The sequence below is a fragment of the Esox lucius genome, chromosome 2 (genome assembly GCF_011004845.1).
Source record: "Esox lucius isolate fEsoLuc1 chromosome 2, fEsoLuc1.pri, whole genome shotgun sequence".
Taxonomy (NCBI): Eukaryota; Metazoa; Chordata; class Actinopteri; order Esociformes; family Esocidae; genus Esox; species Esox lucius.
Genome location: NC_047570.1, coordinates 21,970,595 through 21,993,738, shown reverse-complemented (window position 1 = coordinate 21,993,738; position 23,144 = coordinate 21,970,595).

Sequence of the window (23,144 nt, the reverse complement as noted above, 5' to 3'; positions counted from 1 at the left end):
TGATTTCCTGAGCCGATCAGGAGGAATGGGTAAGAGCAACTTTGTCCCAACCAACGTGGGCGCCAAGGCTTTCGGGCGGCGGAGAGACAGTCCCATCACAGCTCCGATGTGAACCTGTCAAAAGGCTTCAGGGATATGGTATGACAATATCCTACACTCCTGGCTATAGTCTCTCTCTTCTAAACTGTCTCTGACTGTCACCCTCTGTCTGCCTGTCTACTCTCACGTTCATTCCCAAGCTACTATCTTTCTACATCAATTCTAAATCAGCACTCTTTAGATAGTTTTGTAATAACCATCTGCTTTCAAATTTGGTCTATCTCATATGGATGAATGCAGGTTGGGAGTATGAGAAAGGATAACCAGTCCTTCCCTCCTTTCTCTGAACGAACTAAAGGCAACTGGAAATGACAACTCTCTGCCATTGAAAAGAACAGCCTTCAAACTACATGACTGAATTATTGCATACTCTTTCCAATATTATTGACCATGAGAAGATGCCCCAACCTACAACAACAAACAATTAAGAAAAAAAGTGTTGTGTCTGCAATCACCAGATAATTTCCATATACATGCCAGTTGGAAGTGAAAATGATTGGTTATGTCTCCTGTTCCAGCCTGGAGTACGGTTGGGCCCAGGTCCTACAGGTAGCCCCTCTGTTTCAGCAGCACACTGCAGGGTTGTGGATACATTAAAGCTCTGCCCCAACAAAGTTCCCTAGCTTGAGCCTTAATGTAAAACTCTTCTAGGACATTTCATGATTGTACAATACGTTTAAAAAGCGAAAAGAAAATTATAAACAAATCAAAATATTGTAACATTGTGAATTTAAGCAAGATTAAAATGTATTTTAGATACACATGTGTCTGTGTACTTGTTTTATTCTGAAATGATCTGTAAAGAACAGAAAACCTGTGGTACATGACACTTTAAGGAGAGGGTAACTATTTTACATATTAGATTGTTCCATACTTTGAAAGTCATGGGGAATGAGAAACTGTAAACCATGGTTTCGGTTTCTAAACAGCTATTACAAGCTTCATTTTATGGAAGAAACAGTGAAGCGGGAATACATGAAAACAATTCCATATTTGTTTTGATGTTACTTTAAAGGCTAGTAACTGATTAACAAGTTATAAAATTGTTCATGAATACCACAAACACAAACACATCATGCAGATATTAGCCATGTTCATTCCAGATACTAGGGTTGCTATTTCATTGTTTTTTATGGGTCCAAAATGTTCCTATTTCATAAGACAACAATTTTATTTAATACCTTACTTTACCAGAGAAGTATGACAGAACACACATTCATTTTAATCAATGACCTAGGATCAATTACATTTCATTCTCTTGTTCAGGCTAGCAAGTTAAAGGATTTTTAATCAGTTGAAATAGATGAATTCAGTGAGCACAAGTTAATCACATCTAAGTCTAAATAAAAATGTTAAATGTACATTTAGCAGATGCTTTATTCCAGAGTAACTTACAGTAAGTATAATTAGGTCTGGAAATAATTGTACACTGGCCCAAGTTTTGCTATTTTTGCTGTTTACCAAAATATGTTCAAGTCACAGTAAAATAATGAATATGGGCTTAAAGTGCAGTCTCTCAGCTTTCAGAGGATATTCACATCCAAATTGGAGGAAGGGTTTAGGAATTACAGCTCTTTAATATGTAGCGCCCTCTTTTTCAAGGGACCAAATGTAATTGGACAAATTACCCAAAAGCTGTTTCATGGACAGGTGTGGGCTATTTCTTAATCAATTAAGCAGGTAAAAGGTCTGGAATTGAATCGAGATGTGGCATTTGCATTTGGAAGCTGTTGCTGTGAACCCACTACATATGGTCAAAGAAGCTCTCAATACAAGATAAACAAGCCTAGGCTGCAACAAAGAAATCCATCAGAGAGATAGCAGAAACATTAGGTGTGGCCAAATCAACAGTTTGGTACATTCTGAGAAAGAAAGAATGCATTGGTGAGCTCTACAACACAAAGAGGCCTGGATGTCCGCAGAAGACAAAAGTGGTGGATGATGGTAGGATCCTTTCCATGGAAAAGTAAAACCCCTTGACAACATCCAGCCAAGTGAAGGACACTCTCCAGGAGGTAGGCGTATCATTATCCAAGTCTACCATAAAGAGAAGACTTCACGAGAGTAAATACAGAGGGTTCACCACAAGGTGCAAATCATTCCTAAACCTCAAGAATAGAATGGCCAGATTAGACTTTGCCAAAAAACATCTAAGAAATTCAGCCCAGTTATGGAACAGCATTATTTGGACAGATGAAACTAAGATCATTCTGAACCAGAATGATAGCAAGAAAGTATGGAGAAGGCTTGGAACGACTCATGATCCAAAGCATACCACATCATCTGTAAAACACAGTGGAGGCACTGTGATGTCATGGGCATGCATGGCTTCAAATGGCACTGGGTCACTAGTGTTTATTGATGATGTGACACAAGACAGAAGCAGCCGGATGAATTCTGAAGTGTATAGAGATATATTGTGTGCTCAGATTCAGCCAAATTCTGTGAAGCTGATTGAACGATGCTTTACTTTACAGATGGCAATGACCCTAAACATACTGCAAAAACAACCCAGGAGTTTTTTAAAGCAAAGAAGTGGAATAATCTGCAATTGCTGAGTCAGTCACCTGATCTCAAGCTGATCGAGCATGGATTTGACCAGCTGAAGTCAAAACTTAAGGCAGAAAGACCCACAAACAGCTGCAGTAAAAGCTTGGCAAAGCAACACAAAAGAGGAAACCCAACATTTGATGATGTCCATGCGTTCCAGACTTCAAGCAATCATTGCCTGAAAAGGATTCTCGACAAAGCATTAAAAATGAAAATTGTATTTATGATTGTCCAATTACATTTGAGCCCCTGAAATAAGGGGACTGTATATGAAAATGGATGAAATTCCTAAATGTTTCATACAACATTTATGTTCAACCCCTTGTATTAAAGTTGAATGTCTGCACTTCAATTCCATCTCGGTTGTTTCGTTTCAAATCCATTGTGGTGGCGTACAGAGCCAAAATTAGGAAAATGGTGTCAGTGTCCAAATCTTTCCGGACCTAACTGTACATACATTTTAAGGCAAAATGTCCAATATCCTACCCTCCAAGGGAAGCTGGTTCCACCACTGAGGTGCCACGATAGAGAAAAAATACTACTAAGATGTGCATAGAAGCTGGAAAGCTGTACATTTTTCAAGTCATAATAGCCATAATGACCGAAATGTAAGCAAATTTGCTGACCACGGATCATTATTAGAAAAGAATGACATGGGAGGCTTAAAGGAAAGTGGCAGCTATACAATTAAAGAAACCTAAAACAATTACATGGGAGGTTTAAAGGAGAGTGGCAGCTATACAATTAAAGAAACCGAAAACAATTACATGGGAGGTTTTAAGGAGAGCGGCAGCTATACAATTGAAGAAACATAAAAAAATTACATGGGAGGTTTGAAGGGGAGATTGGAAGCTACAAAATTCAAGAATTATATGAGAGGTTTGAAAGAGAGAGTGGCAACTATATGATTAAAAATAATATAAAAACATGTCATGGGAGGTTTGAAGGAGAAATTGGCAGCTATATGAATAAAGAATCATATCGGCAAAAATGACATGAGAGGTTTAAAGGGGAGTGTGGCAGCTACACAATTAGAGAATCATAATAGGACCAGACTATTTAAAATGCCCCCTCACCCCTTCCTTCTCCATGTCAAGTTATTGCAGTGGCAGGTCCTGACTTGTTGTGTAGTAGCGCAGAATTCTAATATCAACAGATAATCAATTAATTATTGCTCAAAGAAATATAACGAAACTAATCTTTCTCAATGTTAATATACAGTGCAAGAATAAATATTACTGTGGCAAGTATGGGTTTAGCTGTGTAGTGGCAAACATGGGTTTAGCTTATGTATATTCCTTCATACTATATTATGCAGAGAAAACCAACCATACTGAAAGATGACTTACACTGAACTACACTGAACAAAATGATAAACGCAACACTTTTGTTTTTTACCCCATTTACCATGAGCTGAACTCAAAGATCTAAGACTTTCTATACATACACAAAAGGCCAATTTCTCTCAGATATTGTTCACAAATCTGTCTAAATCTGTGTTAGTGAGGACTTCTCCTTTGTCGAGATAATCCATCCACCTCACAAGTGTGGCATTTCAAGATGCTGATTAGACAGCATGATTATTGCACAGGTGGGCCTTAGGCTGGCCACAATAAAAGAATAACAATAACAAGCCAACTGTCAGCTCCTGGCTATTCCTCTAGCCATCTCTGCACTGGACTGGGGGAATATTCGGGACCTGGCAGAGGAGAGGCCACTAGCATCTCTGTCGGTTTCGTTTGTCCCCAATTAGAGGCAGCTGTGCATTGTTGCCTCTATTGGGGACCCTATAATCAGTTGGGTTTGTCCAAACCACTGTGTGGATTATGGTTTGTGTTAAGCACAGGTTTGGCTCTCCTTCTGTTATTTTCTGTCCCGGTTAGTTTGATTGAGAATACCTTTAAAAGGAATGTCATGCCTCCACAACCATGATATCAACTAGGGACTAATTCCCACAACTTGTTTTTGGAGAAATAAGAGACATTTCTCTGTTAATCAGAAGTAACCATGAGCATGTTCATTTTATTAATATATCAAGCAAACAATCTCTCTAACATTTTTGCCGATGTTGCCTTACAAGTTAACTTCACAGGACGTCATCTCATTACTTTATTTAAAATTGTTACTAAATCCCATGGCTAACAATGACAACGTGTTACATTACTGTAGTATTAGAGTAGTCTAGCGAACTATGATTACACATTTGACAACATAAGACTAGTTTCTTTTCAGACAGTATGTTCAAGTCATGGCTATAGCTAAGCAACTTCAACTGGCCACCATTATCAGTTGAATGCTTAGTACCATTAATTAATTAAAAGCTCTGCTGGTGGTTTCACTAGAGGAGAAATGTGTCTGTCTAAAATCATTTCGGTTAATGATGCACCGATAAGAAAATTATTGGCCAATACTGATAACCAAAGTTCATATTATCCAATCGGCCTATTTCTATGCTGATATTTTGTCATTTCTGTACCTGCGTACCCTGGAATGAATTACGTAAAAAAAGATATATTCTGATGAGGCTTCGAATTTGGAATCTCTGATTCTCTGAAGAGACAGGGTCTCATGCGCTACAGACTACACACTTGTCCAACCAGTGAATAAGCTACGGGCCTGATGGCAAGACATTACTGCTTAAAAGGTTGAACAAATTCAGCAATTGGGGAATGCACCACACAGAATGCAAGCCGACTGAAACAGGGACAGCTGAATTCAGACCCAAAGAACCTTCTAAGGAACACTTACCTGCTGATCCCTATGGACAGGACTGCTAGAGAGGGACGTAAGCCCAAAGCAACTTCACCAACTCTTTGTCCAACTCTCTTTGGACAAACCTGCTGGGTGGTAATGTACCTCTTCAATCAAACATTTTGAGAAATAATCTTGGAAAGCATGTTCACCCGCTCTCCTTAAAAAGATGTGACAGGTTTAAGATACAACAGAATTAACTAAGCGGCTATATATTTCCCAATTGCCATCCCTGCACCTCGAGGGAACCAACTTTCGACAAACATTCTGGGGCTTATCTCGCAAACCACCCAGTGGAGCTGGTGTGTCTGTCTCCTATTTATTTCACTGTATAATGAACAATCCGCACCAGTCGCTATGCACTAGGAACTTACACAGCTGTCCGCACTTGTGACATATCAAGGGAATCCCCGGTTACGTCACAAACACCCAGCCTTGTCTTGTTCCTGCACTAGCTGACTTAGACCTATGCAGACAAGCAGAGGCAGAGGCATGGTACTTGGGTGCAGACGCAGTCGGTAACAGAAATTGCCAAAACTGATGGACATGGACGACAGACAGATAGTGCTAGCTGAGCAGCCCAGAAAAGCCTTCGTTGTTCTGCCATTGCCAGTTTAATTGTATTCAAATAAAATATCAAAAAGAAATACATCTCTATGTACAATTTGTAAATCAGTAATGAAAGAATCAGTCAGGGATTTGAATACTTTTGAAAGGCATCGTATGTGACCTGCATTTAGACATTATCCACATAAAACCTTATGCAAAACATGAGAGAATTTGGCCCAACTGTGAATCTGTCTAGAAAAGAATATTCCTAATACTGAGCATCTGGGGGAGAAGGGCACTAGCCAGGGATACTACAGGGGCTTATGGCAACTCTTAAAGGAGTTCTAGTCCTCCACGACTGAGCTGGGAAACACTGCATATTACAACAATAATACAGTTGCTTTACTAAAGTGGCTTTAATGGGATAGTGGCAACAAAAACATCCTCACATTACATCTTGGCCAGAGTTTGCCAGATGTAGTGTGGGTGACTGTGATCAAGTAGAAGATACTATGGTCTGATGAATCCAAAACTGAGCTTTTTGGCCACAGTGCTAAGCACTATGCTAGATGCAAGCCTAAGACTGCACATTGTCCTGACAACACCATCCCTATCATGAAGCCTTGTGTTGCCAGCATCATTATATAGGAATGTTTTCTGTCAGGGCCTTGAAAAATTGTGAAGATAGAGGGGAACATGGATGCAGAACTGTACAGAGAAATCCTGGAAGAAAACACGAGTCACACTGGAGTGGCTTGAAAACTAAAAGGTCAATGTTGTGGAGCTGTCCAATCAATGCTCAAATTCAATCCAATTGAGAATATGAGAAAAAAGTTGAAAATTGCTGTTCACCACAGGAGCTTGAGCAATTATACAAAGTAGAGGCAAAAGATTTGGTATTCAGATGTGCAAAGCTGGTAGTGACTCATCCAAAAAGACTTATTGCTGTAATTAGTACCAAAGGTGCCTCTATAAAATATTTACATTTAAAGATGGTGAATACTTACATAATCAGTTATTTCCAGTAATGTATTTATAATTAATTTAGAACAATTTGTAGATTATATTGTTCAATTTGATATTATGGACTTGTTTGTGTTTATCAGTGGCAAATCTAAGTAGATCCATATCATATTTTAACACATTAAAATTTGGAAAGTATTAAGGGAATACTTATGAGAGTCACTGTATATCATAGGAATGTTTTATTAGATAGATTACCCATTTGATGTAATCCTGTCTGGACATTTCTTCACATTTTAGTCATTTAAAATTCCAGTATAAAAATGTGGAAAGTTTTAAGCACATTATTTACATGGATTTATTATTAGTAGTCTGTTTTTGGCAGAATATTGTCTTTGGAAGGATAATTGTTTAGCATGGTCAAATACAAAAAGACATAATACATATCAAATTGCAAGTATCACAATACATGAAGGAAGGTCACTTACAATTCCTAGCCCTAAATTGTTAAGATACAGAGGTAGAGCAGGGAGGTAATACAGGAGGGCAGGGCAGGGAGGTAATACAGGAGGGCAGGGCAGGGAGGTAATACAGGAGGGCAGGGCAGGGAGGTAATACAGGAGGGGAGGGCAGGGAGGTAATACAGGAGGGCAGGGCAGGGAGGTAATACAGGAGGGCAGGGAGGTAATACAGGAGGGCAGGGCAGGGAGGTAATACAGGAGGGCAGGGCAGGGAGGTAATACAGGAGGGCAGGGCAGGGAGGTAATACAGGAGGGCAGGGCAGGGAGGTAATACAGGAGGGGAGGGCAGGGAGGTAATACAGGAGGGCAGGGAGGTAATACAGGAGGGCAGGGCAGGGAGGTAATACAGGAGGGCAGGGCAGGGAGGTAATACAGGAGGGCAGGGCAGGGAGGTAATACAGGAGGGGAGGGCAGGGAGGTAATACAGGAGGGCAGGGCAGGGAGGTAATACAGGAGGGCAGGGAGGTAATACAGGAGGGCAGGGAGGTAATACAGGAGGGCAGGGCAGGGAGGTAATACAGGAGGGCAGGGCAGGGAGGTAATACAGGAGGGCAGGGCAGGGAGGTAATACAGGAGGGGAGGGCAGGGAGGTAATACAGGAGGGCAGGGAGGTAATACAGGAGGGCAGGGCAGGGAGGTAATACAGGAGGGCAGGGCAGGGAGGTAATACAGGAGGGGAGGGCAGGGAGGTAATACAGGAGGGGAGGGCAGGGAGGTAATACAGGAGGGGAGGGCAGGGAGGTAATACAGGAGGGCAGGGCAGGGAGGTAATACAGGAGGGCAGGGCAGGGAGGTAATACAGGAGGGCAGGGAGGTAATACAGGAGGGCAGGGAGGTAATACAGGAGGGCAGGGCAGGGAGGTAATACAGGAGGGGAGGGCAGGGAGGTAATACAGGAGGGCAGGGAGGTAATACAGGAGGGCAGGGCAGGGAGGTAATACAGGAGGGCAGGGCAGGGAGGTAATACAGGAGGGGAGGGCAGGGAGGTAATACAGGAGGGCAGGGCAGGGAGGTAATATAGGAGGGGAGGGCAGGGAGGTAATACAGGAGGGCAGGGCAGGGAGGTAATACAGGAGGGCAGGGCAGGGAGGTAATACAGGAGGGGAGGGCAGGGAGGTAATACAGGAGGGGAGGGAGGAATAGAGGGAACATAAAAGGGATAAGAAAGTGAAAATGGGGTTTGATGGAATGTGAGTGTGTGAAGCGACTGAAGGAGAATTTATAAATGTTGTCTTTGTACAGATTTAGACCTTAATAGACTGTAGGCTGAAGTCCCTAATCCTCTACTTGGGAGACAATGAGAAGGATCTGATCAGGGTAAATGTCAACGTTCATTGTGTCAGCATGTCCTGTCTTCATACTACATTGCTTTATAGAAGTGAAAATGCTGAGAGGCCTAGGATGGTCCAGTGGTCTTAGCTATATTTTATTAAAAAGAGGACATTCTCCTGATTAAAATGATGCCCCACTTACCTTGAAACTTAAATGAGTCATGTACATTATATTTCTTTTTTCCGTACAAGAGCATCACTCATCTTGTTGTGAGTTTTGGTGTTTACTAATGCGGATGAGTATTAGTAAGTAAACCGGAAACTGCAATACCAACTTCTAGGAAGTTCTTACTATGCTGGTGCACAGAGCCTATAATGTCTGTTTCATCTTGGTTTAATTGTAAACAATTTTGTTTCACCCATGCTCTATACAGTGACACAGAGAGTCTGTTGAGTTGTTGTCATACGGTTTGAGAGCCATATACACTCACCTAAAGGATTATTAGGAACACCTGTTCAATTTCTCATTAATGCAATTATCTAATCAACCAATCACATGGCAGTTGCTTCAATGCATTTAGGGGTGTGGTCCTGGTCAAGACAATCTCCTGAACTCCAAACTGAATATCAGAATGGGAAAGAAAGGTGATTTAAGCAATTTTCAGCGTGGCATGGTTGTTGGTGCCAGACGGGCCGGTCTGAGTATTTCACAATCTGCTCAGTTACTGGGATTTTCACGCACAACCATTTCTAGGGTTTACAAAGAATGGTGTGAAAAGGGAAAAACATCCAGTATGCGGCAGTCCTGTGGTCGAAAATGCCTTGTTGATGCTAGAGGTCAGAGGAGAATGGACCGACTGATTCAAGCTGATAGCAACTTTGACTGAAATAACCACTCGTTACAACCGAGGTATGCAGCAAAGCATTTGTGAAGCCACAACATGCACAACTTTGAGGCAGATGGGCTACAACAGCAGAAGACCCCACCGGGTACCACTCATCTCCACTACAAATAGGAAAAAGAGGCTACAATTTGCACGAGCTCACCAAAATTGGACAGTTGAAGACTGGAAGAATGTTGCCTGGTCTGATGAGTCTCGATTTCTGTTGAGACATTCAGATGGTAGAGTCAGAATTTGGCGTAAACAGAATGAGAACATGGATCCATCATGCCTTGTTACCACTGTGTAGGCTGGTGGTGGTGGTGTGGGGGATGTTTTCTTGGCACACTTTAGGCCCCTTAGTGCCAATTGGGCATGGTTTAAATGCCACGGCCTACCTGAGCATTGTTTCTGACCACGTCCATCCCTTTATGACCACCATGTACCCATCCTCTGATGGCTACTTCCAGCAGGATAATGCACCATGTCACAAAGCTCGAATAATTTCAAATTGGTTTCTTGAACATGACAATGAGTTCACTGTACTTAAATGGCCCCCACAGTCACCAGATCTCAACCCAATAGAGCATGTTTGGGATGTGGTGGAACGGGAGCTTCGTGCCCTGGATGTCCATCCCACAAATCTCCATCAACTGCAAGATGCTATCCTATCAATATGGGCCAACATTTCTAAAGAATGCTTTCAGCACCTTGTTGAATCATTGCCACGTAGAATGAAGGCAGTTCTGAAGGCAAAAGGGGGTCAAACACAGTATTAGTATGTTGTTCCTAATAATCCTTTAGGTGAGTGTATATTTGAGTATCATCTGCATAGCTGTGGTAGTTAGAGTTGTTGTTCTGTAGAATTTTACTCAGAGGTAGCATATAGAGATTGAACAGATACGGTCAGAGAACTGATCCCTAGGGAACTCTGTATGTCATTGCCACCCTATCAGATTCATGATTACCAATGGTGACAAAGTAACTCCAGCCATCTATATAAGAGCTGAACCTAATAAGGACTGTCCTGGAGAGTCCTACCCAATTTTCCAGCCTGTCTAGAAGTGTTCTTTGATCTACAGTGTCAAATGCTGCACTGAGATCTAATAGAACCAGAACTGTTATTTTATCAGAATCAGTATTCAGCCATATATCATTTAAAACTTTAATCAGAGCTGTTTCAGTACTGTGGTGTGGTTGGGAAGCCTGACAGAAATGTGTCTAAGAGACCACTTGAGTTCACAAAATTGTGAGTTCACAATGATCTTGGCTATAAAAGAGAGATTAGATACAGGTCTATAGGTGTTCTATTTTTTAAAAGAGGCTTAATGGCAGCTGTTTTTAGTGACATTTGGAAAATGCCTGATTGCAGAGAGCCATTAACTATTTGCTATAGATCCATTGTTATAGAGTTAAAACTAGTTTAAAAAAAGTCAGATGACAGTGTGTCAAGACAACATGTGGAAGCGTTACGAGGTCAATTTGTTTCTTCTAGGGATTTTTGGTCAATTGTATTAAATTGCGGTGTAATAACCAAGTTATGTTTTGGTGGTTGTAATAACGGTACTGTGTTTGACTGTGTAGTCTGATGGTCCGTCTAATACTTCAGATTTTTTCACTAAAGAAACATGCAAATTCATTAAATTTCACAGTGGACACAAGTTCTGATGCTACTGTTTCTGCTTTAGGGGGTTCGTAAGCTTGTTGACCATGGCAAATAGAGTGCGGGTATTGTTGATATTCTTGTTGATCATTCCTGATAAATGTTGCTGTCTGACTCTGCATAACTTATAGTTGAAGCTACAGCTATAGTCATATTAAGCTTGTGCCATACTTGTTGTATCATGTTTGCATGTGACTTAAGCTCCCCAAAGACACTCCATTTGACTTAAAAGTTTTACAGAAAATACAGAAGTGCAAACAATATTGTTCCTCTTTGCTGTGAGGTTCTCGCTCTCTTTTCTCACCATCCTCTACCCTGTCATCCTCTCGACTGGGCCTATACCAATTCCTTCCCCTAAACTGACACACTTGTGAAGGTCTTAGAGGATTTGTTTGGTAAAAGAAATATGGTATAATTTCAACCTAGAGAGTCATGGTGGAGCTATTACCAGATTGCCTACACCTGTCAAATCATCTAAGTATGGAATAAAGATGATTTGATTGGGACTGTCATGTCTCTTCCCCCTCTCATCTCTCCACTTTCATAACCAATATGGAAGTGTTTGTACAGTAACTACATGTTGTTGTAAAGTGCATGCATGTTGTGTCGTTTTACATTCAGATTGTGTCCATTACTTTGATTTGTTTTAACCAACTCTGTTTTGATTTGCCAGAAGAAAATATAATTAGATGTTACCAGTTGAAGAAACTCAGTTAAGTAAATCCAAAACAAGAATTTGCTTTTCTTTCAGCTTGAATTTTAGGTTGTGTTAATATTATTTTGTTTACATGGTATAAGTGGGATGAACACTTCCCCAAAATCCAAAATGTACAGTTCACCCATGAGATCTTTAATAGCTACATGGGTGCATTGGGAACTGGAATCAGGCCAACGAAACACCAAAGAGCTAATTGCACTCACTTGTAATTAGTACGGCCAGGCACAGAACACATCATGGGAATGTTAAACCTTGGTTTTAAAGAATGTATATTTTGGTCTTCTAAATGTTATTACTCGTGAATTTTCTGATTGCCATTTTGTTACGTTGCTGGTATCAACATTTGCTATGAATGCTTGAGGATTTGGTATTTTATGAACAGATTAATAAAAAGGAAGTACAGTATCTCACGAAAGTGAGTACACCCCTCACATTTTTGCAAATATTTGATTATATCTTTTCATGTGACAACACTGAAGAAATGACACTTTGCTACAATGTAAAGTAGTGAGTTTAAAGCTTGTATAACAGTGTACGTTTGCTGTCCCCTCAAATTAACTCAACACACAGCTATTAATGTCTAAACCGCTGGCAACAAAAGTGAGTAAACTTACTCAAAAGTGAGGCCTGTTCTGAGTGGAACCTGTCCTGTTAAACCGCTGTATGGTCTTGGCCACCATGCTGCAGCTCAATTTCAGGGTCTTGGCAATCTTCTTATAGCCTATGCCATCTTTATGTAGAGCAACAATTGTTTTTTTCAGATCCTCAGAGAATTCTTTGCCATGAGGTGCAATGTTGAACTTCCAGTGACCAGTATATGGGAGTGGGAGAGCAATAACACCAAATTTAAAACACCTGCTCCCCATTCACACCTGAGACCTTTTAACACTAATGAGTCACATGACACCGGGGAGGGAAAATCGCTAATTGGGCTCAATTTGGACATTTTCACTTAGGGGTATACTGTTGTGTTATTTTGAGGGGACAGCAAATGTACACTGTTATACAAGCTTTACACTCACTACTTTACATTGTAGCAAAGTGTCATTTATTCAGTGTTGTCACATGAAAAGATATAATCTAATATTTGCAAAAATGTGAGGGGTGTACTCACTTTTGTGAGATGCAGTAAATTCTACTGCAAAATCAAATTCTCCTAACCAGAGTCTACAATTCATGTTGTAGACTGTGGTTAGGAGATTTTATTTTTATCACACAAATGTATGATTGCTAACAGTAATAAATACATTAGGTAGGTAAGCTAATGCACAAATCCTTTTTAAGTTGATCATTAATTGCAATACTATTGGTTTATGTCTGAAACAAATTCAAACACCCAAGGTATAATAATGGTTTCACACAAATTTCAATTTGAATTTTAAAGTAACAAGAGTAATCATAAGTAGGATCATATATATCATCATATTTTTAAGTATCTGCAATCTGTTGACTTTTTTTTGCTGATCATTTAACAGATTACAGTAGCAGCGGTTTAAACAGGCACATGTAATCTGATACTCCCCAACCCAGCAAGAGGGCATCAATTACTGACCAACTATCAGTTGATTACCGACACAACTCACTACGCCACCAGGTTATTGCCATATTAGCTACTTTATAAAGGCAGGGTAGTCTCCTGGGTCTCTGTGAAGACAGACTGAGCTGCAGAGCTTCACGCCTGCTTGTCTTCCTTAATTGACGTGCTTGTTCTCCCACTACTTTGACCTCTCTTTTTATTTCCCCTTCTGGGAGAAGTGGCTCCAGTTGGATTTCAGAAGTATCAATTCATTTCAACCCCCTACGGACGTTTGCTCAAGGCTGTCCTCTTTGTTATGGGGCAGAATGAATTGAATTATAGTAATAATAACAGGTTTATCAGCATTTAATATATTCAGCAAGGGATATTGTAGCGCGTCGTTAGAGCTAGCAAAAGCTGTTGATTTGTATGGACCGTGTGCATCTGTATAGATAATATCACACTATATCAGTGTTGTATATCAATATTTAGTAACGTGGGCTTTGTATTCCACTGGAGTCATGTGCAGAATTTGTGTCACATACAATCCATAGTTTATGATGTAGGTCTGCCTTTCCATCTACTAGGCAACAAATAGCCTGGATTCTGTTTTTCATATTTCTTCCCTAATCATACTGTGTTGCAACAACGGCCATCACAGCAGCTGCTGGTCCTGTCCATACTTCACTCTGGCGAGAATGATCATTAACCTGGCTGCATTCACATAGGCTCTCATATAATGTAACCCTACTGTTTCTCTCCATCCCTTCATCAGTCCTTTAACCCCATCAAACCATCATCCTGCTATTCTTCCTTCCCTCCACCCTCCATTCTTCCATCCCTCCAACACTCCTTCCCTCCATCTACAGGTTCCCGTGCTCCATGCTCATTATTAACAATCCACCCATTATGATTGAACAGCTGACATGCAAAATTCTCAAATGTTTCTGGATTTTGTATTAGCTGGTATGTTGATACTTTAAGTATTGTTAATTATCAATATTTAATGTGCAACTCAGTTGTCATTTTTATTTCTCATTGAGCTTTTGTCATTTGTACTCTTTTGCACTGTTCTTCCTGTGTGGCTAACATAATTCCATTTGATTGTGTTGTCTGATAGGAGCTTTTTACCTAAAAAAATATATTTTTGCTATCCAGAATTTTGGATTAATTGTGGGTGGCTAAAGGTATAGAAATGCAACTAGTAGTGTTACTATATCAATAAATATGTCTACTTGCATAGGTTTTTTAAATAAATCAAAACTGGGGGATGCATTAATTGGGGTATGCTTCATATGAATGCATGATTTATGAATCACATACAGTATGGCACATTACCTAGTCTGAAGGTATTGTGATTGGTTGTTTTTACCCTGGGGTTTTAGGGAATGATATCTAAAAACCTTCTGGTTACTTGTATAGTGCTCTATTTGCAAATACGCAAAAATAAAAAAAATAATAAAACAAAAATCCAGGCAGTGATGTATGGAACCTGGGCACTTTCTGAAGTAATCATTTGCTACAATGCACATGTAATTGAGTCATTTATGTCATTGTGCAACTGAATCAATAGCAAACATTTTGGAATTTTAAATACTGAGTATTCAAAAAAGTTCTAGTGCTGTGAGTCAGTGGTAATTATAGATGGTTATTATTAATTAAGTTACGGTATACAGTGTGTTGTGGTTTTGGAGTGTTGATAATTAATGGATAAACAACATATTTGGAATTCAACACTAAATGTTTGTTTGGGTTCATGGTCATATAAAAGGAAAGAAAAATACATAAGAGTACAGAGCAGAAATAATTGGACACTGACACAAGTTATGTTATTTTGGCGGTATACCACTGCACCTTTTTCTTTCTTTTCCAAAAAAGTTAAAAAGGAAGGTTTTGAGTGAGGGACAGAAAGGTTAAAATTAGGAGACCACTGCAAACTGAATGCTTCTGTTCCTCACTAAAAACTTTCCTTTTCAACTTTTTTGAAAGAAAAAGATGCAGTGGTCTCTTCATTTTTCCGGAGCTGTATGTTCAGGGTACAGTTAAATAATGAATATGGGCGTAAAGTGCAGTCTCTCAGCTTTAATTTGAGGGTACTCACATCCAAATTGGATGAAGGATTTAGGAATACAGCTCTTTAATATGTAGCCCCCTCTTTTTCAAGGGACCAAAAGCAATTGGACAATTGACTCAAAAACTGTTTCATGGACAGGTGTGGGCTATTCTTTCATTATTTCTTCATCAATTAAGCAAATTAAAGGTCTGAGTTCATTCCAGGTGGGGCAATTGCATTTGGAAGTTGTTGCTGCGAACCCACAATATGATCAAATGAGCTCTCAATGGAACTGAACTTAGGCTGCAAAAAAAAAGAATCCGTCAGAGAGATACCAGAAACATTAGGAGTGTTAATCAACAGTTTGGTACTATAATAATGAACCAGATGTATGTTTCAAGAATATGTTGATACCTTCCACCTGGGAGACTGCGGAGGTCTCTGTAGTGAGTGTAGTGAGCTGAAATAGTGGGGAAAATACTGTGGTGTTGACAAAGACCATTAGACATGGAAACCAATCCCTCTCCTCTAGAAAACCCAATACCAACATATCTATGTATGTCATCTGGATAATGGGGCTTATCATGGTAATAGCAGCAGTTTCCTCTTGTTAGGAATAATAGTACTGGGACCAGAGCAAGGGTGTAGAAAGGTGGCACTCGCATAGTGACACATGTTCAATCATATTTCCTTTGGCAATTCCATGGTACTTCATTGTGATATTTTTTTTACATGTCAATACAGATCATGTGCTAAAAATAGCAACAGTGGTTCAAGGTTGTTGCAAAACAAAAGTAAAACAAAATGTCCACAAAATTGACCATCATGAAGAACCTGGTAAAAAAAAAGAGCTTGCAATGCTCTCTGCTAATTGTCAACACAAACAATCCCTGTTTTAGTTGATTGGTCATAGTTACTCAGAGGGACCCAGAGCTGTAGAATGACAGTAACCATGTGCAAAAGCAGCAACAGTGATAATGAAGGAGTCGGTGGATATTAAATCTTGTTCTTTGCCCCAGAGGAGCCGTCCAGGGAGCTTTTCCCAATGTCTTTATTTGTCTAGGGAGAGGCATCTGTCACAACACTCTCATCAACAGACTACATGCCTCAATGTCTAGGGAGTCAGTTGGTACACTATTCAATTAGCTTTAACACATCTTTAGTTTGGTCTAGATACTCAACCAACAGTTATTCAATTGGCTACTGAGGGTCAGATAGAATTGATTGCCTTGCTGGAGGCTGAGAAGATGAACAGAGAGTTGGCTGTGGGGATGTTTATTGTGTTCTCCCGGGGGCTGCTGGTGTGTGACCTGTATATTGTTATGCATCAGAAGTGATGATATTGACAGTTGAAGTTATCAAAGGCCATCTCCCTGAACATGACATGGGATTGATCGACGACAGTGTTGATCATTTGCATAGTACTATACACGATGCAATATACACTCAAGCATTGGAGCTATTCTCTTCCATCTATTGAAGTTATTACATAATAAAATAACATAAACTCTTAAAAAATGCTTTTCAAATTAAAACAAATGAAAACTCTTTCAGGAGTGTAGTTTTGCTTTTGGTGAACTGCATAAATATTAAAGATAAAGATTTGTTTCCGGACAGAACATTGCATTCATTTTGAGAACACACACTGCAAAGGCAAGAGCAATCCTGCCTTTTCTCTCTTTCAAGCTATGCTGCATTGCCATCCTGTGGCTCAACAGGGTAGTGTTCAAGTGATGTCTTAATTTATTTACAGTGTATCAGGCTCTCTTTATTAACTAAAGATAATAGCAGCACATGACAGTGGTGAATACAGTGTGTGTTATTTTGCAACGCTAGTGCACCTAAAGTGTGTGTGTGTGTGTGTTTGAATGAGGCTGTGGTATTGTGAAATACATCTTCTAAAATAATAATAAAAAACATATTAGAAGAGTAATGTATCCTTTTTAAAATAGTTTATGTGTGAGGTTTCATCTTTTGTTTGGTTTGTTGTGGTTTTTGTGTTTCCGTTCTAGGATTTTATATTTCTATGCTTGGTTTGATTTCATTAGTCTTGATTGTTTTCACCTGTATGCTCTTTAGCACCCTCAATATAGTTCTCTTCAGTTTGTGTTTTCAGAGTTTGATGTATTATTGCTAGTGTTATCCTGTGTACTGACCTGTTTTACCTTTACCTTAGACTTCAACTATAGCCTGCCTGCCCTTCTACTGAAGCTTGGAATCTGTTACAGGACTACTGCCTGTTTTGTGGATTCCCCTTCTGCCTGACCTGTTTGTACTACTGCCAGTTTACAGTTTGGATCTCTATGTTTGGACTATCTGCTTTTGGAATTGACGTGCCTGCCTGCTTGCTCCTTTCTGCCTGAGTTGCTAAATAAAATACAGCTGTGCTTGGCGCATGAAACCAGTATTCTGCTCTCCTGCTATTCCTAAGAAAATATGAAAAACGGGATAACAACACTTATTCTACAATTGTAAACTTTTTTGTAAATGTATTTGCAATTTGTACATGTATTTATATCATTTTTAAATTGTTGGTCCTCCATAGCTATCGGCCAGACATCCCAGGTCCAGAGTGAGAGTATGACATCACTTTGACAAGAGCTGTATTCCTATTAGCTGTGGCCCACAAACTTGCTTTCACATACCCCTTGTGATTTGTGAAAAAGCTCCTGTCTGAGCTCCTGTCTGGCGAGTATTAAGTTAGTCGCTAGTTAGCTATGCTTTAGTTTAACCAGGCATCAAAATGAAAATACAACACAGAAGCTCCACCAAAGAAATGTAGAATCAGCAACTGCAATGAAGAGAATATTATTAAATAATACATAAATAAATAGATGATGTTGAGGTCGTAACCGTACCGCTCAGGAATTAATATACAACTAACTTGTAAAACATGATTATGTTCCTAAATCAATGTAATTACATTTGTTATCAACATATCCCATTGCCATTGGTCCTTAATGACTCACTATTTTATTTTATTTTATTCCCCTGCGCACTCACTATTACTATCCTTAATGTTTCACTGTTATGTTGGACCTTGACGTAATCAACTGAAAACGTTACAAATGACATTTAAGGTTAACAGTTAGGGTAAATATACAGTAGGGTTAAGGTTAGGTATGATGGTACTGATATTAGTGTTAGGAAAAAGGTTAAGACATCAAGTTTTGGTTTAGGATGCAGATTTTGGGTAAAGTTACAAAAACAGTAAAAAGCTTTCTAACCACACAACAAAAAAGTGTAAAGCCTCTAGCTGGAAACATACTCACAATCCTCAAATTGAAAGTCGGTTGTGGAAATGCCTTACCACCATCCAGATCACCCTCGCTAATAACTATTAATGCGTAACTGCCCCTGGCAGCTGGTTTCTGATTGTAGGGAGATGGCACATCTCATACAGTGGGGAGAACAACACTTCAACTGTGAGAGACAGAATCTAAAACAAAAATCCAGAAAATCACATTGTATGATTATTAATCAATTTGCATTTTATTGCATGACATAAGTATTTGATCCCCCACCAACCAGTAAGAATTCCGACTCTCACAGACCTGTTAGTTTTTCTTTAAGAAGCCCTGTTCTCCACTCATTGCCTGTATTAACTGCACCTGTTTGAACTCTTTACCTGTATTAAAGACACCTGTCCACACACTCAATCAAACATACTCCAACCTCTCCACAATGGCCAAGACCAGAGAGCTGTGTAAGGACATCAGGGATAAAATTGTAGACCTGCACAAGGCTGGGATGGGCTACAGGACAATAGGCAAGCAGCTTGGTGAGAAGGCAACAACTTTTGGCGCAATTATTAGAAAAAGGAAGAGGTTCAAGATGACGGTCAATCTCCCTCGGTCTGGGGCTCCATGCAAGATCTCAGCTCGTGGTGCATCAATGATCATGAGGAAGGTGAGGGATCAGCCCAGAACTACTGGGCAGGACCTGGTCAATGACCTGAAGAAAGCTGGGACCACAGTCTCAAAGAAAACCATTAGGAACACACTACGCCGTCATGGATTCAAATCCTGCAGCGCACGCAAGGTCCCCCTGCTCAAGTATGCGCATTTCCTGGACCATCTGAAGTTTGCCAATGACCATCTGGATGATCCAGAGGAAGAATGGGAGAAGGTCATGTGGTCTGATGAGACAAAAATAGAGCTTTTTGGTCTAAACTCCACTCGCCGTGTTTGGAAGAAGAAGAAGGATGAGTACAACCCCAAGAACACCATCCCAACTGTGAAGCACGGAGGTGGAAACTTCATTCTTTGGGGAAGCTTTTTTGTAAAGGGGACAGGACGACTGCACAGTATTGAGGGGAGGATGGATGGGGCCATGTATTGTGAGATCTTGGCAAACAACCTTCTTCCCTCAGTAAGAGCATTGAAGATGGGTCGTGGCTGAGTCTTCCAGCATGACAACGACCCCAAACACACAGCCAGGACAACTAAGGAGTGGCTCCGTAAGAAGCATCTCAAGGTCCTGTAGTGGCCTAACCAGTCTCCAGACCTGAACCCAATAGAAAATCTTTGGAGGGAGCTGAAAGTCTGTATTGGTCAGCAACAGCCCCGAAACCTGAAGGATCTGGAGAAGGTCTGTATGGAGGAGTGGGCCAAACTCCCTGCTGCAGTGTGTGCAAACCTGGTCAAGAACTACAGGAAACGTATGATCTCTGTAATTGCAAACAAAAGTTCCTGTACCAAATATGAAGTTCTGCTTTTCTGATATATCAAATACTTATCTTGGTCTTGGTGGTGCCATACACTATCCACTAGATGTTGGAGAATATTCATTTTTTGTCATTTTTTATATAAAGTGAATAATTGTTTTTGATTTATTTTAACTGACATGGATGCAGTACCCAAATTAAAGGTACAACCCCATAGTCATTCTATTCTTTTTAATCCAATGTACTGGAATACAGATATTTACGAAACTATTTTGTGAAATACATATGTAGATATATACTGTAAATTGATATATACAGCTCTGGAATAAATTATGAGACCACTCTGGGAGCCATTCCATTCCAGTGTCTGTTAAATTCCAACACAGGCACACCTGAGGTACTGAATGAGGTACTGATACCTGAACCAAATTAAATTTAACAAGGAAAAGTATAAAAACCATTGCTTTGGTCATCACTATCCTCTTGCAGTAGGACCAGCTGGATGGCAAAAACAGTGCAAGTAGTACCTCAAAGGTAATTTGAATTAAAAAATACCTATTCAGCATGACAAAAGTGTTGAAAAGAAAAGCTTTGAGCGAGGAAAAGAAGGGTTCAATTCTGGCTTTACTGGCAGAGGGATACAGTGAGTGTCAAGTTGCTTCCATCCTGAAAATGTCAAAGACAGCAGTTCATAAGAACAAGGTCAAGCAACAGACATTGGGGACAAAAAAGCTACAGACTGGCAGAGGGCGAAAACGACTGTCCACTGACTGAGATCAACTTATTCAAATGTCACACAACAACCGTAGGATGACATCAAGTGACCTACAAAAAGAATGACAAACAGCAGCTGGGGTGAAATAAACGGCGAGGACGGTTCGAAACAGGCACCTAGGGGCAGGGATGAAGTCGTGCAAAGCTAGAAAAATGCCATTCATCAATATTTTGAGAAGCAAAGTAATTTTACACATGCTATGCACAATAGTGATTGTTTATATGTTACTAATATGTTACTAAGGAAATACAAATTCTGCTCCATTCTCATGTTTAGGGTATATATGAACTATTCTTATCTAGGGTTCTGTATATCTATGGGCGACTCACTGACTGAAGTTGCGATAACCATAAAAACCCTCAGGATGGCAGGAAAGACCCATGCACTGTCGAATACCACCATGCATGAAACCATAATCAAGTGTGTTCTTGAGGAATTATTAATATTTCCTTTTGCTACATATTTATCAAATGTTTATTTCATACCAAGCCTTCTTAAGAGAAATAAAATATAATGAATATGTAGTGTGACTGAAGTAAGTACCATGAAGAATCAGTGAACATATTCTAAGTCACTGTTGAAATTAACAGGTATGGGGACATATTGTAATCATGACTATGCTATTCCTCATCATGTAACAACTGGGCACACCATATCATTTGTATGTTGAAATGTTGATAATGTTTGGTGGAAACAATAAAAAAAAGATTGGAATTCAACCTTTATTTACCAACTTTACAAGTTTGGCTGTGCACCAGTTTATACCTTTCAAATCCTTATGCTGTCGACCATCTTGAAGCACAGCCAAAGTAATATGGATTTTGTGTGGTTCTGTTTTGATTTCCTTTGTTCTTGCATGTAGCCTGTCCTTTTTGTTCTGATTGTCATCACCTGTTTGTTGTTAGCCCTCGTTAACACCCTATTTATTTTGCCCAGTTTTGTCAGTCCTTTGTCAAGTTATTTTGTGTGTACCTGCCTGCCATCCTCTGTGTTTCTGCCTGTCGTCCTCTGTGTTCCTGTCTGCTGTCCTCTGTGCCATTTTGTTGCTTTTCCCGCCTCAGTTTTGTTATTGAACCCTTTTGTTGTCTTTAACTCTACGCCTGACGTCCTGCTCACCCAAAATGTTACAGATGTCTTGTTTTGTTTTAGATTTTTGATACAGATTGTTGATACATCAGAAAAGCAGAACTTCATATTTGGTACAGAAACCTTTGTTTGCAATTACAGAGATTATACGTTTCCTGTAGTTCTTGACCAGGTTTGCACACACTGCAGTAGGGATTTTGGCCCACTCCTCCATACAGACCTTCTCCAGATCCTTCAGGTTTCGGGCTGTCGCTGGGCAATACGGACTTTCAGCTCCCTCCAAAGATTTTCTATTGGGTTCAGGTCTGGAGACTGGCTAGGCCACTCCAGGACCTTGAGATGCTTCTTACGGAGCCACTTCTTAGTTGTCCTGGCTGTGTGTTTGGGGTCGTTATCATGCTGGAAGACCCAGCCACGACCCATCTTCAATGCTCTTACTGAGGGAAGGAGGTTGTTGGCCAAGATCTCGCGATACATGGCCCCATCCACCCTCCCCTCAATACGGTGCAGTCGTCATGTTCTCTTTGCAGAAAAGCATCCCCAAAGAATGATGTTTCCACCTCCATGCTTCACGGTTGGGATGGTGTTCTTGTGGTTGTACTCATCCATCTTCTTCCTCCAAACACGGCGAGTGGAGTTTAGACCAAAAAGCTCTATTTTTGTCTCATCAGACCACATGACCTTCTCCCATTCCTCCTCTGGATCATCCAGATGGTCATTGGCAAACTTCAGATGGGCCTCGACATGCGCTGGCTTGAGCAGGGGGATCTTGCGTGCGCTGCAGGATTTGAATCCATGACGGCGTAGTGTGTTACTGATGGTTTTCTTTGAGACTGTTGTCCCAGCTCTCTTCAGATCATTGACCAGGTTCTGCCGTATAGTTCTGGGCTGATCCCTCACCTTCCTCATGATCATTGATGCCCCACGAGCTGAGATCTTGCATGGATCCGAGCCCCAGACCGAGGGAGATTGACCGTCATCATGAACTTCTTCCATTTTCTAATAATTGCGCCAACAGTTGTTGCCTTCTCACCAAGCTGCTTGCCTATTGTCCTGTAGCCTATCCCAGCCTTGTGCAGGTC